General features: G+C 45.5%; 1 protein-coding gene across 2 annotated transcripts in view; it reads left to right on the forward strand.

Moving 5' to 3' along the window:
- The first annotated feature begins 8,844 nt into the window (after positions 1 to 8,844).
- JAKMIP2 (janus kinase and microtubule interacting protein 2) overlaps positions 8,845 to 26,950 on the forward strand; it is a 113,780-nt gene continuing 95,674 nt past the window's right edge. The window contains exon 1 of one of the 2 annotated variants that reach the window (XM_056574866.1): positions 8,845 to 9,437. The gene's annotated coding sequence lies outside the window, so the exon portion shown is untranslated. The remainder of the gene's footprint in view (positions 9,438 to 26,950) is intronic. The other variant, XM_056574865.1, reaches the window with a different exon arrangement.

Raw genomic sequence — 26,950 nt, forward strand, 5'->3', positions numbered from 1 at the left:
TGTGGCAGCAGCTGAGATTCTGAGGTACTGCCTGCAGGCTACAGGCTACTATCTAAAATAATTCATGTGCTCCTCTCAAAGAGCGACCGATAGAAAATGGGAAATTTCTGTCATTCACTTTGTGACTTGTCTGTGCTGCAGGACCATAGGATCCAGACAGGACATCAATCTCTGTTCTTCCATAGCTTTGTGGTTCATGAATAGAATTCCAGAACTGCAGAAAAGCATTGGGGTTTGTTCACACTACAGTAATTTCAATCAGTATTTCAACAAGGAAATTAGGGGGGGGGGGGGAATTTGTTTGCAGCAGCCTCCCATTGAGTTCAGTGAACTTCTGCTGTGTAGTTCACATGTTCCATAGAGGAATTGAATGTTTAAAGGGGTACTCCACCCTTAGACTTTTTATCCCCTATTCAAAGGATAGGGAAAAGATGTCTGATCACGGCGGTCCTGCCGTTGGGACCCCCCAAAATCACCCTGCAGAATCCGGCGTTCGTATAGAACGCTGGCTGTGGCGCTGGAGGCTCCTGATGTCACGCCCACCCCCCACCCTCAATGCAAGTCTATGGGAGGGGACGTGCTGGCCATCATGCTCCCTCCCACAGACTTGCATTGAGAGGGGGGGGGTGACGTCACGAGCCACCAGCGCCACTAGTCATCCGGCACTGTGCTGCAGCAGAGATCGCGGGGATCCCAGTGGCGGGACCCCCTCGATCAGACATCTTATCCCCTATCCTTTGGATAGGGGATAAGATGTCTAGGGGCAGAGTACCCCTTTAAGCAAAATCTGCGCAGAAAAGCTCATTCTCAATGGCACTTTGAATTTTGCCACATATTGGTGCGGTAGATTCTGCATACATTCTGGGCCATTTGTAACAATGTAGATCCACTGAAGAAATTCAGCACGTATATTCCTCAGTGTGAACATACCACTCTGGAGAGGGATGAGGAAATAACCTTTGAGGCTATGTTCACACGGCAGAATTTCTGTGTGGAACAATTCCACCGGAAATTCCGCCAAAATATAATGCACATTGGGGTTGATATTCAAAAACGACTGTAATTTCTGTTACATCGATATTAATCACCCTTTTTTTTTTTTGTCTCCTCACATTTTCAAAGGTGTCTTTTGCTGGCTTGAAAATATGAGAGAGTTCATGTTCGTGACACTTTTATTTTTTGTTTTTTCACGACAAAATTGCAGAGTTAGGCACCAAGAAATGTTTTGACACCAAATTGTAAACCACAAATATTTCTGGAGGATGTATCTCACGTAATATTCCATGATTATAAGTTCCCATATAAGCGATAACGTGGGAATTTCTGTCCCCGCAGCTAGCCGGTGTTACGCCGAGCGCTCCGGGTCCCCGCTCCTCCCCGGAGCGCTCGCTTCTCTCTCGCTACCGCAGCGCTCCGGGCAGCTCCACTGACCCGGTGCGCTGCGATACCGTCTCCAGCCGGGATGCGATTCGCGATGCGGGTAGCGCCCGCTCGCGATGCGCATCCCGGCTCCCGTACCTGACTCGCTCTCCGTCTGTCCTGTCCCGGCGCGCGCGGCCCCGCTCCCTAGGGCGCGCGCGCGCCGGGTCTCTGCGATTTAAAGGGCCACTGCGCCGCTGATTGGCGCAGTGGTTCCAATTAGTGTGTTCACCTGTGCACTCCCTATTTATACCTCACTTCCCCTTCACTCCCTCGCCGGATCTTGTTGCCATTGTGCCAGTGAAAGCGTTTCCTTGTGTGTTCCTAGCCTGTGTTCCAGACCTCCTGCCGTTGCCCCCGACTACGATCCTTGCTGCCTGCCCTGACCTTCTGCTACGTCCGACCTTGCTTCTGTCTACTCCCTTGTACCGCGCCTATCTTCAGCAGTCAGAGAGGTTGAGCCGTTGCTAGTGGATACGACCTGGTCACTACCGCCGCAGCAAGACCATCCCGCTTTGCGGCGGGCTCTGGTGAAAACCAGTAGTGACTTAGAACCGATCCACTAGCACGGTCCACGCCAATCCCTCTCTGGCACAGAGGATCCACTACCTGCCAGCCGGCATCGTGACAGTAGATCCGGCCATGGATCCCGCTGAAGTTCCTCTGCCAGTTGTCGCCGACCTCACCACGGTGGTCGCCCAGCAGTCACAACAGATAGCGCAACAAGGCCAACAGCTGTCTCAACTGACCGTGATGCTACAGCAGCTACTACCACAGCTTCAGCAATCATCTCCTCCGCCAGCTCCTGCACCTCCTCCGCAGCGAGTGGCCGCTTCTGGTCTACGACTATCCTTGCCGGATAAATTTGATGGGGACTCTAAATTCTGCCGTGGCTTTCTTTCCCAATGTTCCCTGCACTTGGAGATGATGTCGGACCAGTTCCCTACTGAAAGGTCTAAGGTGGCTTTCGTAGTCAGCCTTCTGTCTGGAAAAGCTCTGTCATGGGCCACACCGCTCTGGGACCGCAATGACCCCGTCACTGCCTCTATACACTCCTTCTTCTCGGAAATTCGAAGTGTCTTTGAGGAACCTGCCCGAGCCTCTTCTGCTGAGACTGCCCTGTTGAACCTGGTCCAGGGTAATTCTTCCGTTGGCGAGTACGCCGTACAATTCCGTACTCTTGCTTCAGAATTATCCTGGAATAATGATGCCCTCTGCGCGACCTTTAAAAAAGGCCTATCCAGCAACATTAAAGATGTTCTGGCCGCACGAGAAATCCCTGCTAACCTACATGAACTCATCCATCTTGCCACTCGCATTGACATGCGTTTTTCCGAAAGGCGTCAGGAGCTCCGCCAGGATATGGACTTTGTTCGCACAAGGCGTTTTTTCTCCCCGGCTCCTCTCTCCTCTGGTCCCCTGCAATCCGTTCCTGTGCCTCCCGCCGTGGAGGCTATGCAGGTCGACCGGTCTCGCCTGACACCTCAAGAGAGGACACGACGCCGCATGGAGAATCTCTGCCTGTACTGTGCCAGTACCGAACACTTCCTGAAGGATTGTCCTATCCGTCCTCCCCGCCTGGAAAGACGTACGCTGACTCCGCACAAAGGTGAGACAGTCCTTGATGTCTACTCTGCTTCTCCACGTCTTACTGTGCCTGTGCGGATATCTGCCTCTGCCTTCTCCTTCTCTACTATGGCCTTCTTGGATTCCGGATCTGCAGGAAATTTTATTTTGGCCTCTCTCGTCAACAGGTTCAACATCCCAGTGACCAGTCTCGCCAGACCCCTCTACATCAATTGTGTAAACAATGAAAGATTGGACTGTACCATACGTTTCCGCACGGAGCCCCTTCTAATGTGCATCGGACCTCATCACGAGAAGATTGAATTTTTGGTCCTCCCCAATTGCACTTCCGAAATCCTCCTTGGACTACCCTGGCTTCAACTCCATTCCCCAACCCTGGATTGGTCCACTGGGGAGATCAAGAGTTGGGGGCCCTCTTGTTTCAAGGACTGCCTAAAACCGGTTCCCAGTACCCCTTGCCGTGACTCTGTGGTTCCCCCTGTAACCGGTCTCCCTAAGGCCTATATGGACTTTGCGGATGTTTTTTGCAAAAAACAAGCTGAGACTCTACCTCCTCACAGGCCTTATGATTGTCCTATTGACCTCCTCCCGGGCACTACTCCACCCCGGGGCAGAATCTATCCTCTGTCCGCCCCAGAGACTCTTGCTATGTCGGAGTACATCCAGGAAAATTTAAAAAAAGGCTTTATCCGTAAATCCTCCTCTCCTGCCGGAGCCGGATTTTTCTTTGTGTCCAAAAAAGATGGCTCTCTACGTCCTTGCATTGACTACCGCGGTCTTAATAAAATCACGGTAAAGAACCGCTACCCCCTACCTCTTATCTCTGAACTCTTTGATCGCCTCCAAGGTGCCCACATCTTTACCAAACTGGACTTAAGAGGTGCTTATAATCTCATCCGCATCAGAGAGGGGGATGAATGGAAAACGGCATTTAACACTAGAGATGGACACTTTGAGTATCTGGTCATGCCCTTTGGCCTGTGCAACGCCCCTGCCGTCTTCCAAGACTTTGTTAATGAAATTTTTCGTGATCTCTTATACTCCTGTGTTGTTGTATATCTGGACGATATCCTGATTTTTTCTGCCAATCTAGAAGAACACCGCCAGCATGTCCGTATGGTTCTTCAGAGACTTCGTGACAATCAACTTTATGCCAAGATAGAGAAATGTCTGTTTGAATGCCAATCTCTTCCTTTCCTAGGATACTTGGTCTCTGGCCAGGGACTACAAATGGATCCAGACAAACTCTCTGCCGTCTTAGATTGGCCACGCCCCTCCGGACTCCGTGCTATCCAACGTTTTTTGGGGTTCGCCAATTATTACAGGCAATTTATTCCACATTTTTCTACCGTTGTGGCCCCTATCGTGGCTTTAACCAAAAAAAATGCCAATCCCAAGTCTTGGCCTCCTCAAGCGGAAGACGCCTTTAAACGGCTCAAGTCTGCCTTTTCTTCGGCTCCCGTGCTCTCCAGACCTGACCCATCTAAACCCTTCCTATTGGAGGTTGATGCCTCCTCTGTAGGAGCTGGAGCGGTCCTTCTACAAAAAAATTCTTCCGGGCATGCTGTTACTTGTGGTTTTTTTTCTAGGACCTTCTCTCCGGCGGAGAGGAACTACTCCATCGGGGATCGAGAGCTTCTAGCCATTAAATTAGCACTTGAGGAATGGAGGCATCTGCTGGAGGGATCAAGATTTCCAGTTATTATTTACACCGATCACAAGAATCTCTCCTATCTCCAGTCTGCCCAACGGCTGAATCCTCGCCAGGCCAGGTGGTCTCTGTTCTTTGCCCGATTTAATTTTGAAATTCACTTTCGGCCTGCCGATAAGAACATTAGGGCCGATGCTCTCTCTCGTTCCTCGGATGCCTTGGAAGTTGAACTCTCTCCGCAACACATCATTCCTCCTGACTGCCTGATTTCCACTTCTCCAGCCTCCATCAGGCAAACTCCTCCAGGAAAGACCTTCGTCTCTCCACGCCAACGCCTCGGAATCCTCAAATGGGGTCACTCCTCCCATCTCGCAGGTCATGCAGGCATCAAGAAATCTGTGCAACTCATCTCTCGCTTCTATTGGTGGCCGACTCTGGAGACGGATGTCGTGGACTTTGTGCGAGCCTGCACTGTCTGTGCCCGGGATAAGACTCCTCGCCAGAAGCCCGCTGGTTTTCTTCATCCTCTGCCTGTCCCCGAACAGCCTTGGTCTCTGATTGGTATGGATTTTATTACAGACCTACCCCCATCCCGTGGCAACACTGTTGTTTGGGTGGTCGTTGATCGATTCTCCAAGATGGCACATTTCATCCCTCTTCCTGGTCTTCCTTCAGCGCCTCAGTTGGCTAAACAATTTTTTGTACACATTTTTCGTCTTCACGGGTTGCCCACACAGATAGTCTCGGATAGAGGCGTCCAATTCGTGTCAAAATTCTGGAGGGCTCTCTGTAAACAACTCAAGATTAAATTAAACTTTTCTTCTGCATATCATCCTCAATCCAATGGACAAGTAGAAAGAATCAACCGTTTCTCTCCCAAATTAGTTTCTCCCACTCCTGTCTCCGGTTCTTCTGACGTCTTCTCAGTGAAAGAGATACTGGCCTCCAAGACGGTCAGAGGAAAAAGGTTCTTTTTGGTGGATTGGGAGGGCTGTGGACCTGAAGAGAGATCCTGGGAACCTGAGGACAACATCCTAGACAAAAGTCTGCTCCTCAGGTTCTCAGGCTCTAAGAAGAGGGGGAGACCCAAGGGGGGGGTACTGTTACGCCGAGCGCTCCGGGTCCCCGCTCCTCCCCGGAGCGCTCGCTTCTCTCTCGCTACCGCAGCGCTCCGGGCAGCTCCACTGACCCGGTGCGCTGCGATACCGTCTCCAGCCGGGATGCGATTCGCGATGCGGGTAGCGCCCGCTCGCGATGCGCATCCCGGCTCCCGTACCTGACTCGCTCTCCGTCTGTCCTGTCCCGGCGCGCGCGGCCCCGCTCCCTAGGGCGCGCGCGCGCCGGGTCTCTGCGATTTAAAGGGCCACTGCGCCGCTGATTGGCGCAGTGGTTCCAATTAGTGTGTTCACCTGTGCACTCCCTATTTATACCTCACTTCCCCTTCACTCCCTCGCCGGATCTTGTTGCCATTGTGCCAGTGAAAGCGTTTCCTTGTGTGTTCCTAGCCTGTGTTCCAGACCTCCTGCCGTTGCCCCCGACTACGATCCTTGCTGCCTGCCCTGACCTTCTGCTACGTCCGACCTTGCTTCTGTCTACTCCCTTGTACCGCGCCTATCTTCAGCAGTCAGAGAGGTTGAGCCGTTGCTAGTGGATACGACCTGGTCACTACCGCCGCAGCAAGACCATCCCGCTTTGCGGCGGGCTCTGGTGAAAACCAGTAGTGACTTAGAACCGATCCACTAGCACGGTCCACGCCAATCCCTCTCTGGCACAGAGGATCCACTACCTGCCAGCCGGCATCGTGACAGCCGGTTGGGGAACGGACCGGGATGCCTGCTGGAATCATTCAGCAGGCATCCCGGCACATCGCCGAGGGAGGTCCTGAGACACTCCCATGTCGGTGATCGCAGAAAATCGCATGTCAATTCAGACATGCGATTTTCTGCTATTCCGGGCTGATTGAGTCTCTGGTGACCCGATCACCCGGAAAATAGGGATGATCGGAGCTGTCAGGGACAGCCCCGATCATCCTGAGGGATAGGAGCGAGGTCGCAGTGCTGCGATCTCCTCCTATCCCCTGCCATTAGTCAGAAATGAGTTCTGACCAATGGCAGCGCAGGACAGGGGGTCGCCATGGAAACCCCCTGTTCTGCCCACCCCTGGATGTTGGGCAGAACGGGGGGAGATGAAGACCAGTACCTTACCCGAAGATGGCGTGGGGACCGAAGATCATCGTGGAGACTGCAGAGATCCCGGCTCAGGTGGCAACCACTAGGAAGGCCGAACTGCAACTCCCAGCATGCCCAGACAGCCAAAGGCTGTCTGGGCATGCTGGGAGTTGTAGTTTTGCAACATCTGGAGGGTCACAGATTGGAGACCACTGTTATAGTGGTGCCCAAACGGTAGCCCTCCAGATGTTGCCAAACTACAACTCTCAGCATGCCTAGACTGCCCAGGCATGCTGAGAGTTGCAGTTCTGTAACATGTGTCCCTTCAGATTATTTTGCAATTTTCATGAAATTTTTGAAAATTGCTGCTCTACTTTGAAGCCCTCTAATTTTTTCAAAAAGTAAAAATTTTCCATAAAGTGGACAAATTGTATTTGTGAAGAAAAATAAAAAAATTTTGGAATATCCATTTTCCTTACAAGTAGAGAGCTTCAAATTTAGAAAAATGCTAAATTTTAATGAAATTTGGGGATTTTTAACCAAAAAAGGATGCAAGTAATGCCGAAAATTTTCCACCAAAATCAGAATATTCGGTAAAAGCATTTTAGAGTTATTAATGTGTAAAGTGACGGTGGTCATAATTGCGAAAAAAGGGCTCAGTACTTAAGGTGAAAAAGGGCTGCGTCCTTAAGGGATTAAACAACATATTTTCCCCCAAAAAACGAAAGAAAAAAAAAAACTACAACCATTTCTGTAATTTCTAAACTAGCACAGAGCTGGTGTAAGATTTTTGATGTAAAGTGGACTCTCACCCCTTTGAAAATATTATGTAAAACATGAAATTTACATAACCACGACCCCTTTTGCAAAACTGGTGTGACTAGTGTAAACCTTGGATTATTCTCATGTAAAACACTTTGAAAATCTGATGGAAACTTTTTCACACCCAAATTTTGTCGTGAAATGCAGAACTTTTTGACGTGAGGGGGTTTGAACATTCGCACTATAGAATTTCCGTAGTGGAATTCTGCAAAATGTACAGACCTGTCTTTTTATTTTTGCGGAATTGCGGGCAGAATCCCATGGAACTCAATGAAGCTTTGAAATCCAGCAGAATTCTGTATTTTGAATACCTCTCAAATTTAAGTGGAATATCAGATTTTTGGTCTTGTGAACATAGCCTAATAACAATGCAGTTTTAAATAAATGCCATGCAGGGTCTGTGGAAAGCTGAGTGACTGATCTTTTGCCACGGATCCCTATTTCCTTTTTTCTTTTTTTGTGGCATCGCTGTTGATCTGATCCGTGTCAGTCTGATCCTTTACTATCTGAGGCTTTTTTGTTAATTTTTTGCTACAAGCATTCAATTTACCTACCTTACTATTACACCTTACTATTCAGTGATCGCTTCGACTAGTCACCGACTACTTGTCACCTGTTTTTTGTAGGGTTGCCACCTGGCCAGGATTTTACTGGCACAGACGGTATTTTGGCCACCCTGCTGGTATTTTTATATTAAATATACCGGCAATGCAATGACCGGTATTTATCCAATCAATCATCCAACTCCCAGAATGTTGCACCATATGCTATACCAGGGTTTCCCAACGAGAGCGCCTCTAGCTGTTCCAAAACTACAACTCCCAGCATGCCCGGACAGCCAACGGCTTTTTGGGCATGCAGGGAGTTGTAGTTTTGCAACAACTGGAGGCACACTGATTGGGAAACACTGACCTATACTATATACTACTATACAGTCCACCATGCTGGGAGTTGTAGTTTTGTAACAGCTGGAGGCACACTGGTTGAGAAACACTTGCCTAAACTGTATACTACTACGCTGGGAGTTGTAGTTTTCGTTTGGGGTTGTATTAGGGCATGCTGGGAGTTGTAGTTTGTAACTAACTGCAACTCCCGAATTTGCTTAAAAAAAAAAAAAAAAAAAAAACAACGATCAAAAAGTCACATCAAAACAAAAATGGTACTGTTAAAAACTACAGATCGGGACGCAAAAAAATTCTACGGACCCTCATACAGGCCTGTAGAAGGAGAAAAAAGGGGTCGGAATAGGCCAAAATTTCCCCCACATATGTGTATCCTGTAATGTCACGCATTTATAATTAATTATTCAAAATTGCATGGGCGGTATATTTTGGCATGAAAGGTGGCAACCCTAGTTTGTTGCGTAGCAGTGGTCACCTGAAGGTCACTTTCTTTATTTTACCGACCCTGATTTGGGGATTTTCTTAGGTGACCAATTATAATGCAGCAGGCACAGGTAATGTGCGGTTATTGGAGAGCTCCGATCACAACGTGCATTTTATGCTGTGAATGAGACTCACAACACCTACACAGCAGCAATCGTCCATTGTAATAGCAGCCTAGTTTCCATAGGAACTGAAGGAGGGAGATTGCAGTTCCAGGCTCCATGAGCTCATTCTCTGTCTGCCTCCCTAGAAGAAGGAGGGAGGGGCGGCTGCCTACCCATCCAGCCATCCTCAGCATCATCACAGCCCCAGCTGCTGATGTGTGGCTTATACAGTCAGCTGCAGGAGCAAAATGGATTCAGGATTGAGACAGCTCAGCTTTCCTCTGTGCCAGACCTCAACATGGTGAGTCCCCGACATAGTTCCTTATTGCATGTTGTCTTATGGGTGCTGGGGTGCGTTGTCATTGTCATCATTTGGAATCGGATGTACAAGGATGACTGATGGAGGATGCCCGGTTACACTGACAGCATTTTCATAGAAGAATGTTCCTTGCAGCCATGTATTATTTACCATGCCCATTAACATTGGCACAGTCATCTGAAGGGTAATGATGGCAGCGATCGTAGTAGTCGGGCTGGGCCTCACCTTCATTTCCATCTGGAAGACACAACATCCCCGGGGAACAGATATTAATGTATTATTCCATCATGTGCACCAATTTTCACCCATCTATTATAATATTCAGTGCAGCCAACTAAATGCATAAACCTGTGCCTAAAGCACAGTATAGAACATTGGTTTATTAAAGGCAAACATGACTAGTATGTCTTAAAGCATGACTGGTATTTAATGTGGTATGAGGAAATCCTAGGGCCTGGTGATATTGTATTTCTTGCTACAATGTCAGCTATTTCTCATAGCCGAAAGAATCCAGTGGGCCAGGTTCAGACATACACTGAAATGTCACGTGATATTTTTACGTATGAGATGCCAACATAATGTAGCACTGGCAGTAATCCTTGTAGTGTTGGATTCCAGTAATAATATAGGTTATGTTTCCATGAATACAGTAATGTTTATGGTGTTTTACTGCACTGGTAAAAAAAAATAGATTCAATGTATGGTTTGTGGTTGTAGGTTATTGTATCACGTGCTTGTCTTTACTGGAGCCTATTGATTTTTGCTGATACTATTGGCTTGGCTCTGTGCAGTGAATGTCGAGGAGAGAACACAAAGCCTGTATATCACTGCAGTAGTACATACTGTCTTCCTATATATCGGGTGTTGAATCCAGTTTTTCCAGGCTCCTAATTCTTGGCCTATTGACTCGAGAGGGAATGCTTCTTGCATTTTGTGTCCTTTATGATACAAAATTATTGGTCCTGCCGTTTGTTTTATTTTTGACATTTAATAGTCTCAGTCACAATAACAATGCTCAATTTCTACATACTGTTCTTCATGTTCTGTTCTTCAACCAACCAAAGGCCTCTTTGATTGTAATCTCATTGTAAGAGTATTTCCCATGTATACCACATACCTGCCAGCTCACATGGGTTTCCAGTACACCCAGGTGGTACCATGTCACATGCTTATCCGATCACATTGTGTATTGTGACTGACCTTACCTGGACCCACCTTTGAAGAAGCAAATAGCATGTAGAAGGTATGTATCATTGGTAGGCTACATTTATGACAGATCACTTTGCGGGAGAATCACAAGTTGCAAGTTATCGACTCTGGAAATAGACATTGCCACAGGCGTTGCATAGCTGTTACTTCTGTTACCCCCTCCCCAATAACATGCATGTCTTTCCCTGGATAAAGTGCATATGATTTCAGTGGAGAGGTGGAGGTGAGTACTGTAGCTGCAGGCACCTTTGCTGCTTTTTAGCTGAAGTGCAAGCATCCTGTCTAGTCTATGTTTTCCCTAAAGACAGTCCACAAGTGAGGGTCTACCTGTTCATCATTATTATATCAAGTCAACCAAAAGGTGCTCGGGGAATGCCTAAAATATAACTTTTAATATGCTCAATTAATTTAAATCAAGATTTGTTCCTAAGTGTCTCCGACACCATTAAAATATTAGGATAAATGTGGTCAAACTATGGTCAGTTCTAGTTGAACTAAGATATCAGCACACACCGGGCTCTGCAGGGCCCAGCCAGCCCAGTGGTGCTAGACCACAAGGGTGTAAAAGAACAATATGGCCAATGTGTTATTGCCACTAGGTATTAAGTGTCGTCATCAGGGAGGTATAAAAAGTGTTCACAAAAGTAACAAAGACCACAACAATAATGCTAGAAAGTCACCCCATTATTAATTAGCAATAATGGCATATAGTTCCTGTTGAGAAAAGCACTCTCCCTAGTTTTGCCACCAACCAATGCCACACAACATTTGGTGAGAAGCCGTCTGATTACACCTACAAAATACCTGTTCCTCATACAAATTGTATTGTAGACGGGATCTGCCCCAAATAATCTGAGGATTTAACTTTGGCCTTACCTCCTCCACTTCCTGCTTCTGTCCCTGTCTGATCTTTCATTCCCACTTTGGTCCTTTACCTAGAAGCAAAGTGGATGAAAATGTGTTATATGTAAACCTTAAAAATGCTGAAGAGAAAAAGAGAAAGGTACCTCGTGCAGAGAACCTCTTAGATGTGAGGGGTACTAGATGTGGAATATGTATCCTGCTTATCTGGTTTGGTTGTGTGGATAAAGCCCAACTATCATTATAGCTGCAAATACAGTGAAGGAGTTTAAACATGCATGTGATAGGTATAAGGCTATCCTTCATATAAGATAGGACCAGGGACTATTCATAATATTCAGGATATTGGGCAGACTAGATGGGCCAAATGGTTCTTATCTGCCGACACATACAATGTTTGTATGTAGCGTTTTAGTTTGATGTCTACGCTGCCGCTTTTCCGCTCCCAGATACCACTGGAATCTGTAGACAAAAGTGCAGAAGATGGAGGGTAAAAACCTGCCATAGGAAAAATGGGAATGCTGCTGGTGCTAACATTAACAATTTAATTAGATGGGAAGAACTATTTGTCATACATAGGATTCCAACCACATTGGCTTCATTTGAAATATTAAAAGTTACATAAATAGCGTCTTTCAAACCTGTACCAGGTTTTTCATCTTGATCTAACGAAGCACCTGGTATATGTGCACAACCTGTTGTTTGTGCAACTTTAATGGTCTATTCACACGTACAGTATTCTGCGCAGATTTGATGCGCAGGATTTTCTGCTACAGATTCCAATGTAAACTAAATGACTGAATACAGCTTCAAATCCTGCGCATCAGATCTGTACAAAATACTGTACGTGTGAATAGACCCTAAGTATTTCAAATAAAGTCAATGTGCTTGGACCGACAGACTGTTTTGTATGACATTACTGCCTCAGCACAAATCACTTCATCCAGAAGAACATTCTTATGTGCAGCCTGGCACGGAAACCACACGTTACAGGTTAGCTTCCCTCCGGTGGCAAAAGACACAGGGGCAAGTGGGAAAAAAAAGTTGCGCCAACTCGGGCACAGTGACTGAGACTTCAGTCATGGTCGTTATTAGTTTATGGGCACCCAGCAGGTATTTCCTACAGAAAAACCTATTGTGGTATCGACATCAGAAATCCAAAGCATTCCGTAATAACTAACATGACTGAAGTCACAGATATTGGGCAATTTATTAATGCTTTCACTAGTGTAATAAAGTAGCTCCAACTTTTGCCCAAAATACAGTAAAAGTTTCACCTTTGTATGCAATTAAAGGGGTATTCCGGGTATTTTTTTTATTTGACTATGTTACAGGGGCTGTAAAGTTAGTGTAGTTCATAATGTAGTGTCTGTACCTGTGTGTGACGGTTTTCTCACAATTCTTCTGTGATTTTCACCCCAATATTTATTTTTAACAGCATACAAAATGACTGCTGTCTCAGAATTTTTCCCAGCTTGCAATGCGGTTGAGACCTGACTCACTAGTCAGCTCATGACAGGGAGCCTGTCTGCTTCAATGGGTGGAGGGATCAATCTGCAACTAATGCAACAGCTGTAGGCATCCTGATTGAAGACCACAGGTCTACAGCTCATTTAGTTTAAATGGGTGGGGTGGCTGATGTGTGGGAAGGAGGAAAATTGTATCATGGGATTTGTAGGCAAACAAGAAAAGTGAAAACAGGAAATACAAGTTCACAGAAAGCTAGCCACAGTGTTATGGTAATCTCACAACATAGCCATTTAGCCCCAAGACAAGCGCAGATCCTTCCTAAGCATGTCCATTACTGTCTGCCAGGTACGTACTAAAATCACCTTATGCTGGATAACCCCTTTAAGCGTTTGCTCAAAAAAATTGTGCTACTATTTTTTTTTTTGCCAATGACTAGACAAAACACATTATTGAATCTCTCTCTCTGTGTGCCCCATGTTAGCACAACATTTTTTTTCTTTTTGCCCCTTTTCTTGTGACTGGTACTGAAGACTCTGGTATTCTTTTTAAAGACTCTGGCTGGTACTGTAGTCACTGTGGCTGACACAGTCAGTGTCCCTATTTTGGCATGGATATGGACTGCTGATGTGGCTCCAGTGTTACCATGGTCTGCATAGTGAAGACCTGGAATTAAAGAGCTCTGTCATAGAAGATTGTTGGCCAATAAAGAGCCTTTTAGTCCCAGCAAAGTGCTAAGAGCAAAATGAGATTGCATTGTCTTCAAATAGCTTAAAGTGTCCTGATTACACACCTTTTGGGTACGTTCACACGAGCGGATTTTTACAGCGGTTTTCGCTGCGGATCCACTGGTGAAGGCTCCTTCTATGCTGTATTTATATGTGCCTGCTCGTAGCGGCAATATGCTGCTACAAGCAGACACCCTGCGATGTGCGAGTTGCAGTATACTCGCACATCGTGGGAGCTCTCTGCCTAGCTCAGAGCAGGGAGAGTGGCCGCGATGTGCGAGTACAGACAGTAAAGGGGGGGGGGGGGGTGTATTAGACATACATGCCCCTCAGTGTACAACATTCACACCATTTGACTGTATACTCTGCCCATCGCCTGATACTCACTCCAATATTTTTAAATTGATATCACACCCATCTGACTGATTCCCTGAATTGTCAATGTAAGAAGGTGTTGGATCTGTGCACCCTGAGCTATTGTGTACTAAAAGCAAGACTCCATTTAAAGGGGTTCTCCGGTGCTTAGACATCTTATCCCCTATCCCAAGGATAGGGCATAAGATGCCTGATCGCGGGAGTCCCGCCGCTGGGGACCCCCGTGATCTTGCACACGGCACCCCATTTATAATCAGTCCCCGAAGCGTGTTCGCTCCGGGTCTGATTACCGGCAACCACAGGGCCGACGGCGTGTGACGTCACGCCTCCGCCCCCGTGTGATGTCACGCTCCGCCCCTCAATGCAAGCCTATGGGAGGGGGCGTGATAGCTGTCACGCCCCCTCCCATTGGCTTGCATTGAGGGGCGGAGAGTGACGTCACACGCCATCGGCCCTGTGGTCGCCGGTAATCAGACCCGGAGCGAACGCGCTCCAGGGACTGATTATAAATGGGGTGCCGTGTGCAAGATCACAGGGGTCCCCAGCGGCGGGACTCCCGCGATCAAGCATCTTATCGCTTATCCTTTGGATAGGGGATAAGATGTCTAAGCACCGGAGAACCTCTTTAAAAAGAATGATCCCCAGTCTAAGGATACTGTGGCATATTGTAAGGAAATGTCAAAACATTCTGATTGATGAGGATCTGACCCTCTGGATCCTTGTTAATCCAGAAAATAAGTAAACTTCCTCAGTAAATGCACAACAGGTGGTCAGGGAAATCTGTAAATGTGCCTCATCAGTTCTTCCTGGCAGATGACCCTAAATATGCTATTGCTATACTATCATCAAACCACTTGGTATGCGAAACCACTTCAAATGAGGCTAAAGAGCCAGGACTTAAGGGTTAGGACAAATTCATGCAGTAGAAGTTGGTGCAGGAGTCTCCATTCAAAACTTGTGTACACATGGGGAGATTTATCAAAACCTGTGCAAAGGAAAAGTTGCCCGGTTGCCCATAGCAACCAATCAGATTGCTTCTTTCATTTTGCAGAGACCTTGTTAAAAATGAAAGAATCAATCTGATTGGTTGCTATGGGCAACCCGGCAACTTTTCCTCTGGACAGGTTTTAATAAATTTCCCCTTATGATGTGGCTCTATGTTGTATACAATATTAGCATACAAAATGAGTTACTATGTTTTCAGGAAGCTTTTTTCGCCAACAGTCACCTGGTACTGGTTCTCCATTTCAGTACCAATAAAAATGCTTGCATTTAAAAAAGTAATTTTGCTTTTTATACCTGGCATTATGTCTAACAGTCTTAAAGTGTTACTGCCAGGGCTGCCATCAGAAATTTTGGGTCCGCTTACACAGCTCAAGGCTTGGGCCCCCCCTCCGATGGCCCACCATCAAGTCTGCCCCCAGTGCCTGCCCGCTCTCTCACCCATCGTCTATGAAATTTTTTTTAACACACAGGACAAGAAAAACAAGAGCCGTTTAGTTCAAAGAGGAAGGAAGGAGGAAATTTCACCATAAATATTACCACCATACTGTTACTGACCAAATCCTGTAAACTGAGACCAATATTATCAATAATACCAGTATACAGGGAGGAATATTATTACCATACATATTACCATCATACTGTTGCTGACCAAATCCTGTACAATGAGACCAATTTTACCAATAATAATACCAGTATAAAAGTGAGAATAATACCGCCACACCATGACCACTACCATGACCACCACATAGTGATTGAAATAAAACCACTGAACATAGACCAATATACCCCCATACAAAGCCCACATAGTAGTGACCCGGCTCTGCACAGGCTCTGTGGTCCCTGTGACTACAGTGTAGTTACATCTGCTGACTCACAGGAGGCGTCTTCTTGGAGTTATTCTCTTTCCTTTACTTCTCTGTCTTGCTCAGACCATCATGAAGTCTTTTTCCAACCATGACTCATCTTCACAGAATCTGCCAGACATCAAAAATATTAGGCTCCATACTTTTTCAGCACATTTTCCACATGTTCCCTATCCTAAGTGCCCCAAATAATGCCCCCCTTGGTGCCCTGAATAGTATAAAGAAGTAGTTAAGTTTTGGGGGGGAAATGGTAGGGGGATAGGGTAGGTTATTTAGGGTAGAACCCCCACCAGTAGTGCACCTAGTAGGTAATGCCCCCAATAATTCTCCCAGGTAGGTAATGTAAGCAGTAGGTCATGCTACCAGATAGGTTGTAGTTAATGCCCCCAGCAGGTATGTAATATGTAATGCCCTAGTAAATAGTGCCCCAAGGTAGGTCATGCCTCCAATAGGTAGTTCCACCAGTAGTTTAGTGTTTTGTGGGAAAGGCTAGGGGGATAGGGTGGAGGGTAGGTTATTTAGGGTAGAACCCCACCAACAGTAAATAGTGCCCCGAGGTAGGTCATGCCTCCAATAGGTTGTTCCACCAGGTAGGTAATGCCCCCAGCAGATAGTAGCCTGTAGTAGCAGCCCCTTTGCTGATTCTAAACGGTCCGCAGCCTGTCCCGAAATCTAAGTGAGTAGAGGTGTTAGGTGAGAGGTTACTTGGATTTAAAAGGGTTATCCACCATAAGGTGATTTTAGTACGTACCTGGCAGGCAGTAATGGACATGCTTAGGAAGGATCTGCGCTTGTCTTGGGGCTAAATGGCTATGTTGTGAGATTACCATAATACTGTGAATAGCTTTTGTGAACTGGTATTTCCTTTTTCAGTTTTCTTTTTTTGACTACAAATCCCACCATTCCATTTTCCTCCCTCCCACACATCAGCCACCCCACCCATTGAAACAAAAGACCTGTGGTTTTCAATCAGGGTGCCTCCAGCTGTTGCATTAGTTGCAGATTGATCCCTCCACCCATTGAAGCAGACAGGCTCCCTGTCATCAGCTGACTAGTGAGTCAGGTCTCGGCCGCATTGCAAGCTGGGAAAAACCCGAGACAACAGTCATTTTGTATGCTGGTAAAAATAAATATTGGGGTGAAAATCACTGAAGAATTGTGAGAAAACAGTCACACACAGGTACAGACACTATATTATGAACTACACTAACTTTACAGCCCCTGTAGCATAGTCAAATAAAAAAAAATCCTGGAATACCCCTTTAAGTGTCCTGGACTTTTGTGCAGTATATTTTTCTGCTGATAAAGATAACCATGATTCAGTGTTCTGGACTTATCTGCAATATGATGATAATATGCAGCACACACAACATGTCCCATAATTATTCCATGAACTAGTGCCATTTCAGTATTTTTCTAATATTTCTGCATTGAAAAGCCGTGTGCAATGGACTGACTTTGGCTATACAGTGTTCGGGACTCGTGTATATATATATATTGACCTTAGCTGATTAGTGACTGAAAAAACGAGTTTATACAGCTGACCAATCTGAATTGTCCTTTGCACTAAATTGCGATATGGTGGCGGTCTGTGTGTTAGAAGCTGTGTGTTTTTATGTGGAATCTATACAAGTAGTATTTTAGTGTGCTTTAATAAAAGTGAATTTTTATTATAAATAATTTTCAAAAAGGTTCCCTTGAGATATATTGGGTGTTAGGTAGGAGACCTGGGATAAGGGGCTGGGAGCGAGATAGATAGATATACAGGGTGCGCCATTTATATGGACAACAATTATTTACCCCGGAATGGGTTAGGGTCAATTAAACATAACACCATTGACCAAGGGACAAAACCCTGGGTCACTAATACCCTTCTTAATCCCACCCCCTAAAACTTAACTTTTATTAAAGGAGTAGTCCAGTGGTGATTCAGTGGTGAGCATCTTATCCCCTATCCTAAGGATAGGGGATAAGTTGCAGATCGCGGGGGGTCCGACCCCTGGGGCCCCCCGCGATCTCCTGTACGGAGCCCCGACAGCCCGCTGGAAGGGGGCGTGTTGACCTCCGCACGAGGCGGCGGCCGACACGCCCCCTCAATACAACTCTATGGCAGAACCGAAGCGCTGCCTTCGGCAATCTCCGGCTCTGCCATAGCGATGTATTAAGGGGGCGTGTCGGCCGCCGCCTCGTGCGGGGGTCGACACCCGCTATCTCGGCGGAGAGCCGGGGCCCCGTACAGAGAGATTGCAGGGGGCCCCAGCGGTCGGACCCCCCGCGATCTCAAACTTATCCCCTATCCTTAGGATAGGGGATAAGTTTTTCACCACTGGACTACCCCTTTAAAGTCACAATAATAATAGTGATATGGTGATCAACTGAATTAAAATAAACCTCCTTGTGTGTATATAACTGCATAATTGGTGAACTATGAGCTGGTTGCTTCCTAGTAATTGGTCATAGCCAGTGGTCTGCAGTCTCACTGGTTAATAGGACACAAGGGAGGTTTTAATAAAAACTGAATATGCCCCCTCTACATGTTTCGTTGCAGCAGCAACGTCTTCAGGAGGGAAATGGGCATATGGGCATATATATGAGATAGATAGATAGATAGATAGATAGATAGATATGAGCTAGATATATAGATAATGAGATAAATAGATAGACAGATAGATAGATAGATATGAGATAGATAGATAGATAGCCACAAAAAAGAAGGTTGGCTGCAGCACACAAAAGTAGAGTTTCAAGTCGTTTTATTCCATTCCATAGCAATGTTTCACATAAATAAAAGCAAAGTAAATACAATTATACAGTGCATAATGAATACATATATGCATATTGCCAATGTGACTAAAGTACCATAGTGCCAAATATAAAGAATAAATGATAATATATAAACAATATAATTGTGAATCATGTGTGGCATAATTAGTTGTAATAACAGGGAGGAGGAGGTAGGCAGATCCGGTATCACTCACCTATCAGTAAGGTTAGTGTAAATACAAAACATAGCGTGCGCATCAATATACTGTCGTACTTCCGTAACTGAATAGAGGCCATTGAAGATGTGCCACGTCAGAGTCATGTGGGTCAAGACAGCCACATGATCCCTGCATCTCCCACATAAGTATGTTGTATACCATCGGCATCTTAAAAGAGGGCAAAAAAAAGGGGCAAGAGTTATGCGTAAGGTGATAATATAGAAGCATACCTGTAAACAATAAAGGGGCATTTATATGGTCATATTGGACCCGCATAGTATGACCACATATCAGACTCATACCTATAAAACAGTCATACAGCACCCGGCATCCCGTGGGACCACAACTCCCAGCACAGCCTGGTATCTACAACATGGCAGTGTTGTGTCACCCTATGGCCCTCACAGGGTCAACCTAATGTACCTTGGAGTGGTCATCTGGGTGGACACCACACTTAACTGGAGGTACCCTGGTTGAGAAACAACGAGATGGAGGTAAATAGACACTATCTCATTGTTTCTCAACCAGAGTACCTTCAGCTGTTGCAAGGCATGAAATAATAACTATTCACCTCCCACTAGTCCCCAACCTAAACACCCAATCCCCCCCTCCAAGAGGGTTACTTACTTTGATGGGTGGGACCCATCAAAGTTGATCACACTGGGTCTCTCTGCGATCTTGAGTTATTAGCAGGGGAAGCAGGCGGCATTGTGCTACACTCCCTGCCCAGTAGAAAGATCTGTACATTTCTCTGAAAAGACTTCTGTTCAGAGAAATGGAAAGATCTCTCGGTCAGCCAGAAGGCAGAGCACAATGCCGCCCCCTTCTTCAGCTTATCACTCACAATCACAGCAGGTTTAGGAGTGAGACCCGCTGCGATCAACAACTTTTGACATGTCAAAAGTTGTTTTTAATGGCAGTAACACTTTAACTGGTGTGGATCCCTTATGAGAAGCCTGTCATGCATGTGCTCCATTTCTTGGCAGACCTAATTGGCATAGTATACAGATAAATATTTAGTAGTATTGAGACTGCCTATCTGTGCCATTATAAATAGAAAACCAATGGAGCGGATGGAGAAGTTTACTATAAGTAGTCATTAATATTGCAGATGCTGACCTAGTTATACCATCTTACTGGAGAAGTTTGATACAAGAGCGACATATTGTTTTTGAAATTGATAGATTTACAAGAAATGAACACTTTTTTCAGATGATGTTAGTAGTATTCTAGTAATATAGTCGATAAGATTAAAAAGAGATTGAAATTAGATAAATATTTTAACCTATGACCCTACTGTGTTGATCCAGAGGAAGACAAAAACCTAATGAGACAGATGCAATTTGCCCTTGTGATGCGTTAAATATTTAAAAATACACATACAATTTTGGCCTGCCAATGACTCACCAATGCCATCGGCTAGGTAGACCATGGCCCAGTTATGATCAAATAGTAGAATGTGATCTGCCTACACTAGGCATAATATAGAAACAGCTTTGCTTGGATTGCACCTTTACGTTGCTTACAACACAACTTATACAGTCCTTCAGTTTCTCCCATACAATGCCAAGCATACACTGACCCGCCCCCTCGAACAATGGCAGCAAACCCCTGTGCCCACCAAGTAGCTCACGCTGTACCCATATGTAGTAGTAAGGACCACCTTTGTGCCCCCTGTAGTATTAACCCCCATAGTATTGCCCCCCGTATTATTAGGTCCCCCTGTATTATAATTATTAGGTCCCACTGTAGTATTATGAACCCCCCCCCCCCGTATTGTTAGGTCCCTCTGTATAATGTTTGCCCCCTCCATATTATTAGGTCGACCTGTAGTATTATTAATTCCTCCTGTAGTATTGTTAGGTCCCCCTGTAGAAAAAAAACTTACTTCTCACAGTGCTCCAAGGCAGCCCTGCTCTATCCTCCCAGCATTCCGGTCAGACTTTCGCATCCCGCAGTATCTATATTTTCAGGAGAGTCAGCACTTATAACAGTGTTCACTTGGCTGCGAACCTTTGGAAGCCATCCATGGTTCCCTAACCTGTTGGGGACAGAGGGCGTACAGGTACGCCCTCACGTCCTGGTACTTAAGGACGTAGGGCGTACCTGTATGCCCTCCGTATTTCCAATGCCCACCGCTCGCCGGGTGGTGATCGGACCGGGATGACGTGATATCCATCAGCAGGCATCCAGTGGCAATCCAGTTGCAATCGAGACCCCTTCCCCCATGTCAGCGATCACTGGTGACCCGATTGCCCAGAAAATAACAGTGATTGGAGCTGTCAGAGACAGCTCCGAGCATGCTAAAGGATAGGAGCGAGATGGCAGTGGTGCCACCTCCCCCTATCCCCTGCCATTGGTCAGTCAGGACTAACCGACCAATGGCAGTTGGGGGTGGGGGGGTTAAAATTAATTTCCCCCGCTCTGCCCACCAATTGAAGGTCCGGGCAGAGCTGGGGAAATAAGTGCGGCGGGGGGGATTGTTTGGCCATGGCCAGCTCTTACCAGCGGCGGTGGCGGCATCATGGAGCAGCGGCGGCAGCAGAGACATGCGGCCAGAAAGTGCGGCGGTGGAGGAGGAAGCAGGGAGGATCGCTGGTAAGTGATCTTCACTGTGGCCTTCTAAAAGTTGCAAAACTACAACTCCCAGCATGCCCAGACAGCTAAAGGCTGTCTGGACAATGCTGGGAGTTGTAGTTTTGCAACATCTGGAACATCACAGTTTGGAGACCACTGTGTAGTGGTCTCCAAACTGTGGTCCTCCAGATGTTGCAAAACTACAACTTTCAGGATGCACTGACTGTCTGGGCATGCTAGGAGTTGTAGTTTTGCAACATCTGAAGTGGCATAGTTTGGAGACCACTATATGGTCTCCAAACTGTAGCCCTCCAGATGTTGCAAAACTACAATTACCAGCATGCCTGGACAGTCTGGGTATGCTTGTAGTTGTAGTTTTGCAACATCTGGAGGGCTACAGTTTGGAGACCACTACTTAGCGGTCTCCAAAACTGTTCTTCCCCAGTTGTTGCATAACTATAACTCCTAGCATGCCTTTCGGTTGTCAGTGCATGTTGGGAGATGTAGTTTTGCAACAGCTGGTTGGGAAACACTGAGCTAGAGTCTGTTTGCTAACTCAGTGATTCCAACCTGTGTGCCTCCAGCCGTTGCAAAACTACAACTCCCAGAATGCACTGACAGACCATACATGCTGGGAGTTGTAGTTTTGCAACAGCTGGAGGCACACAGGTTGGAATCACTGAGCTAGAGTCTGTTTCCTAACTCAGTGGTTCCCCAGTGTGCCTACAGCTGTTGCAAATCTACAGCGACCAGCATGTACGGTCTGTCAGTGCATTCTGGGAGTTGTAGTTTTGCAAAAGCTGGAGGTTGGCCTCACCTCACCCTTTATTACATTCCGTGAGAGGCGCAGTTTCCAAAATGGAGTCACATGTGGGTGGGGGGTTCCACTGTTCTGGCACCACGGGGGCTCTGTAAACACACATGGCCCCCCGACTTCCATTCCAACCAAATTCTCTCTCCAAAAGCCCAATGGCTCTCCTTCGCTTATGAGCGTTGTAATTCGCCCGCAGAGCGCTTTATATCCACATTTGGGGTATTTCCATACTCAGAAGAAATGGGGTTACACATTTACAGCATTTTATTGAAAAAAATTATTTTCTTTATTTTTACGTCCCACTTTAACGAAAGTTCATCAATCACCTGTGGGGTGTTAAGGCTCATTGTACCCCTTTTTACGTTCCTTGAGGGGTGTAGTTTCCAAAATAGTGTGCCGTGTGTTTTTTTTTTTTTACTGTTCTGGCATCATGGGGTCTTCCTAAAATGTGACATGCCCCCTAAAAACCATTTCAGCAAAATTTGCTCTCCAAAATGCCATTGTTGCTCCTTCCCTTCTGAGCCCTCTAGTGCACCCACAGAGCACTTTACATCCACATATGAGGTATTTCCATACTTGAGAGAAAATGAATTACAAGTTTTGGGGGGCCTTTTTACCTTTTACCCCTTGTAAAAATAAAAAAAATTGGGCTACAATAACATGTTATTCCATGGAGATTTTGATTTTTCTCCTCCATTTCCCTGCTATTCCTGTGAAACACCTGAAGGGTTAACAAACTTTTTGAATGTCATTTAGAATACTTTGAGGGGTGCAGTTTTCATAATGGGGTCCATTATAGGGGATTTCTAACAGAAAGAACCTCATATTCACTTCAAAACTGAACTGGTCCCTGAAAAATTCGGATTTTGAAATTTTCGGGAAAGATTGAAAATTTGCTGCTATACTTTGAAGCCCTCTGATGTCTTCCAAAAGTAAAAACATGTCAACTTTATGATGCAAACATAAAGTAGACATATTGTATATGTGAATCAATATGTGATTTATTTGACATGTCCCTTTTCTTTACAAGCAGAGAGCTTCAAAGTCCGAAAAATGCAAAATTTTCAAGGAATTTTGGAATTTTTCACCAAGAATTGGTGCAAGTATCGACGAAAATTTGCCACTAACATAAAGTAGAATATGTCACAAAAAAACAATCTTGGAATCATATTTTCAAGTAAAAGCATTGCACATTTATTAATGCATAAAGTGATAGAGGTCAGATTTGCAAAAAATGCTCCCGTCCTTAGGGTCATAATGGGCTCCCGTCCCCATTGGGCTAAAGTACCACTGTGCACAGTTTAGGAACCTCTGGACTAGACTGTTCCAGGTTGTTTCAGTATACTGTACTAACTTCCAGTAATGGGAGTAACTCTGGTAAAGAACACAATTACTTGGGAAAGTTGAAAATCCCTTTTCCTCTTCAATACAGTAGCAGACATGTCTATTGATAAGTACATTTTCAAACGACAATTTTAACCATACATTTGTATTGTTTATATGTTAATAAAAAGGCATGGGACATTCATGAAACCTGGCTAGGCACTATATACTTTTTGAAGAAACATAGTCTAAGTCTGCTGGTGGACCATGGCACAGATGGGAGGTATGGCCACAGTACACATGGTTGCCAGAACGCCAGAGGGCAATGCTGGTTTAACCACAATAAGTCAGAACAGAAATGAAATGTGGTTTTGACAATTTGACAGATTCCAAGAGCGGCCTGCACCTACTGAATTACGGACATTGCCACTTGGATTCTGCCAAAAGGGTGAATCCAGAAATTCAGCAGGGGGGATGTCCGCCACTGAAATTCCAAAGTCTGCTGCACTGGAATTTCTAAGCAGAAATGTGTCAAGTGGCTGAGACAGTCTCATAATGCATGTCTTTGGGCCTGTCTCACATAGACATAAAGTAGGGAGAGAAGCCTACTTATCTGCCCGGTTGTTCTAGTGATCGGTCTGGGTCTGAACACTTAGATCCCGATGAACGACAACTCTTGACCTTGACATGTCTGTAGGGCAGGTCGAAATGCTTTATAGTATACAAACTAGGCATACCAACCGGTATACTTGTTTTCTACATTGGCAGTCAAGGAGGCATGTATGCTTTGTAAGGAATACAGTGTCAGAGAACATGTCCAGGCCATCCACTCACAGTGTATAGGTCGGCAGTATACGCCAAAAGACCAGTAAGCACAGTGTTAGCGGAACTTAATCCTGATCTATTAGGCAAAAAACACAATACACAATCACACAGAGACAAACATTACTGCATAAGCTTTATCAGCTATTAGAATTAATGTCTTCTTATGTTTTTCACTTTGCTAAAATTGTATTTGCCTCTGAGTACAGGCCTGAAATAGTTTTCATGCTTCCTATGGATTTTCCTAGCAGAATACTTATTAAATCATTATGACCTTCATGATTCAAGGTCCAGCGTTACAGACAAAGCGTATCTGTCTAAATAGTCATAATATGTAAAATGAATTCCCCCCACTTCTCCTGGCAAGTATTAAAGCAGAAATGCCTTTCATCTTTTCCATATATCACTTCTTACAGATAAGCCAAGGAACCCTGCAGATACCCTAAGCTTTTCTGATTGTCTGGTCAGAGCTAATAAACCATTACATGAGAAATGCTGCTGTTTCGCAGCCTGTGGTATAAGTAGCCCCCCCCCCGGCAAGGGAAAGGCTACTCCATTTCTTGTACCAAACTGTAGAATTGAAAATGATATGTAAATCTCATTTTTATTTTTTTTTACAATTTTTTTTTTTTTTTTTACCAGTTATGCATAATGCAGGGTTCTCATGCCCTCCAAGTGCCCCAGATTACTAGATACAGTATGATACTACAAGGACTTACTGTATGTGTGGAGATTGGTTTTGAACTGAAATGCTTTCAAATGCACAGACATGTATCATTTCTGTATCAATTTATTTGACTGAATGACTATAACTATCACCATTTGTACCAATTTACATCCTGTCTACATGGGGGAGTATGAATACTTTAAATGGGTGTACAGAAAACAGAGATATCTCATACAGCTTCCATGAAACCATTGAAGGAGGGGTGTAGGCCTACTTTGGATCCCTTCTCTTTTGCTTATGGCTGATGTGATCAGAGATACTTACACTGCCCTGTGGAAAGTGGAAATAGGTCCGAGGTGGATTAAAGGGGTACTCCGCCCCTAGACATCTTATCCTTTATCCAAAGAATGGGGGGATAAGATGTCTAATTGCGGGGGTCTGGCCGCTGCGATCTTCGTCGCGGCACTCCAGTCATCCGGTGCACAGAGCGAACTCCACTCCATGCCAGATGACTGGCGACCACAGCCATCAAGCTCCCTCCATTAATATCTATGGGAGTAAGCTTGACGGCTATGTACTAGCCATCATGCTCCTATAGACATGAATGGAGGGTGTCGCGTGATGTCACAAACACAGAAGCTCCAAGCTTCCGTGTTCAGAACGCCACGGTGCCGACCCGGAGATCACAGGGGGTCCCAGCGACCGGACCCCTGCGATCAGACATCTTTTCCACTATCCTTTCTTTTGGATAGGGGATAAGATGTCTAGGGGCGGAGTACCCCTTTAAATCCAGTGAAGGAAGTAGCAATTATAATTTCTGATATGGAGCCCAATTCCTAATGCTTGAAATTAAAATTGCATTCACTTCTGGACATTTATGGCATATCCTTTGGATACGTCATAAGTGTGTCTGATGAATGCAGATCCCACCTCTGAGACCTGGACCTATGTCGAGATCAAGGGCAGCCTATCCCTGTCCTGGTTTGCAGCCATCGGGGGTGGTCAGGGAGCCTTAACTGGAGTTACATAAACAATGTACCACTGCAAGCTCCACTGTTAATGTATCTCTGAAGCTGTGGAAACAATAGCTCACATTCATATGGCTATCTTTAACTTCCCAGGTACCTTCAGCAGGCCAGATAGGGTTCGGGGGCCCTTGATCTTTAGATTAGTGCCAGTTCTAGAGGTAGGACTCACATCTATCACACATTTATGACCAGAGGTGTAACTTGTAGCTTCTGGGCCCCGATGCAAAATCTGCAACAGGGTCCCATGTGCCGTGTATAATACTGATCTTATGGGGCAGATGGGCCTTGGGGTTCCTTAGGCACCAGGGTTCCCAGTGCGACTGCTACCTCTGCACCCCCTATAGTTACATCCCTGTTTATAGCATATCCTGTTGATGTTCCATAAATATCCATAAGAAAACTAATTTTACAGTAAGAGAACCACAGTTTCCAGCAATATCTTTAGTCTAAAAACAGTATCAGTAGTCATGAGCTTGTGTATGGATAATGTGGTTGCACCCCATCTCTGGTGCCCGAGGAGGTGCAAAGAACCGTCTGCCACACAAAAGATGAGCATTTTTCTGTGATGCATGGCAGCCTCAGTACCTAGCTATTTTTTATTATGTCCCTTACTGGATGGGGTTATCAGAACCAGCCCAGAAAGGATTATATATTAAGGTTCCGATAACTCATGATTTGGTCGTAGTGATCATCATAGTATTCTAGAAAAAGGAGAACCACTATTTACTAGGGGTGTGAATCGCCAGGAATTTGGTGATATGATTCGAATCGCGAC

This window comes from Hyla sarda, chromosome 4 (genome assembly GCF_029499605.1).
Source record: "Hyla sarda isolate aHylSar1 chromosome 4, aHylSar1.hap1, whole genome shotgun sequence".
In the NCBI taxonomy this organism is placed as follows: domain Eukaryota; kingdom Metazoa; phylum Chordata; class Amphibia; order Anura; family Hylidae; genus Hyla; species Hyla sarda.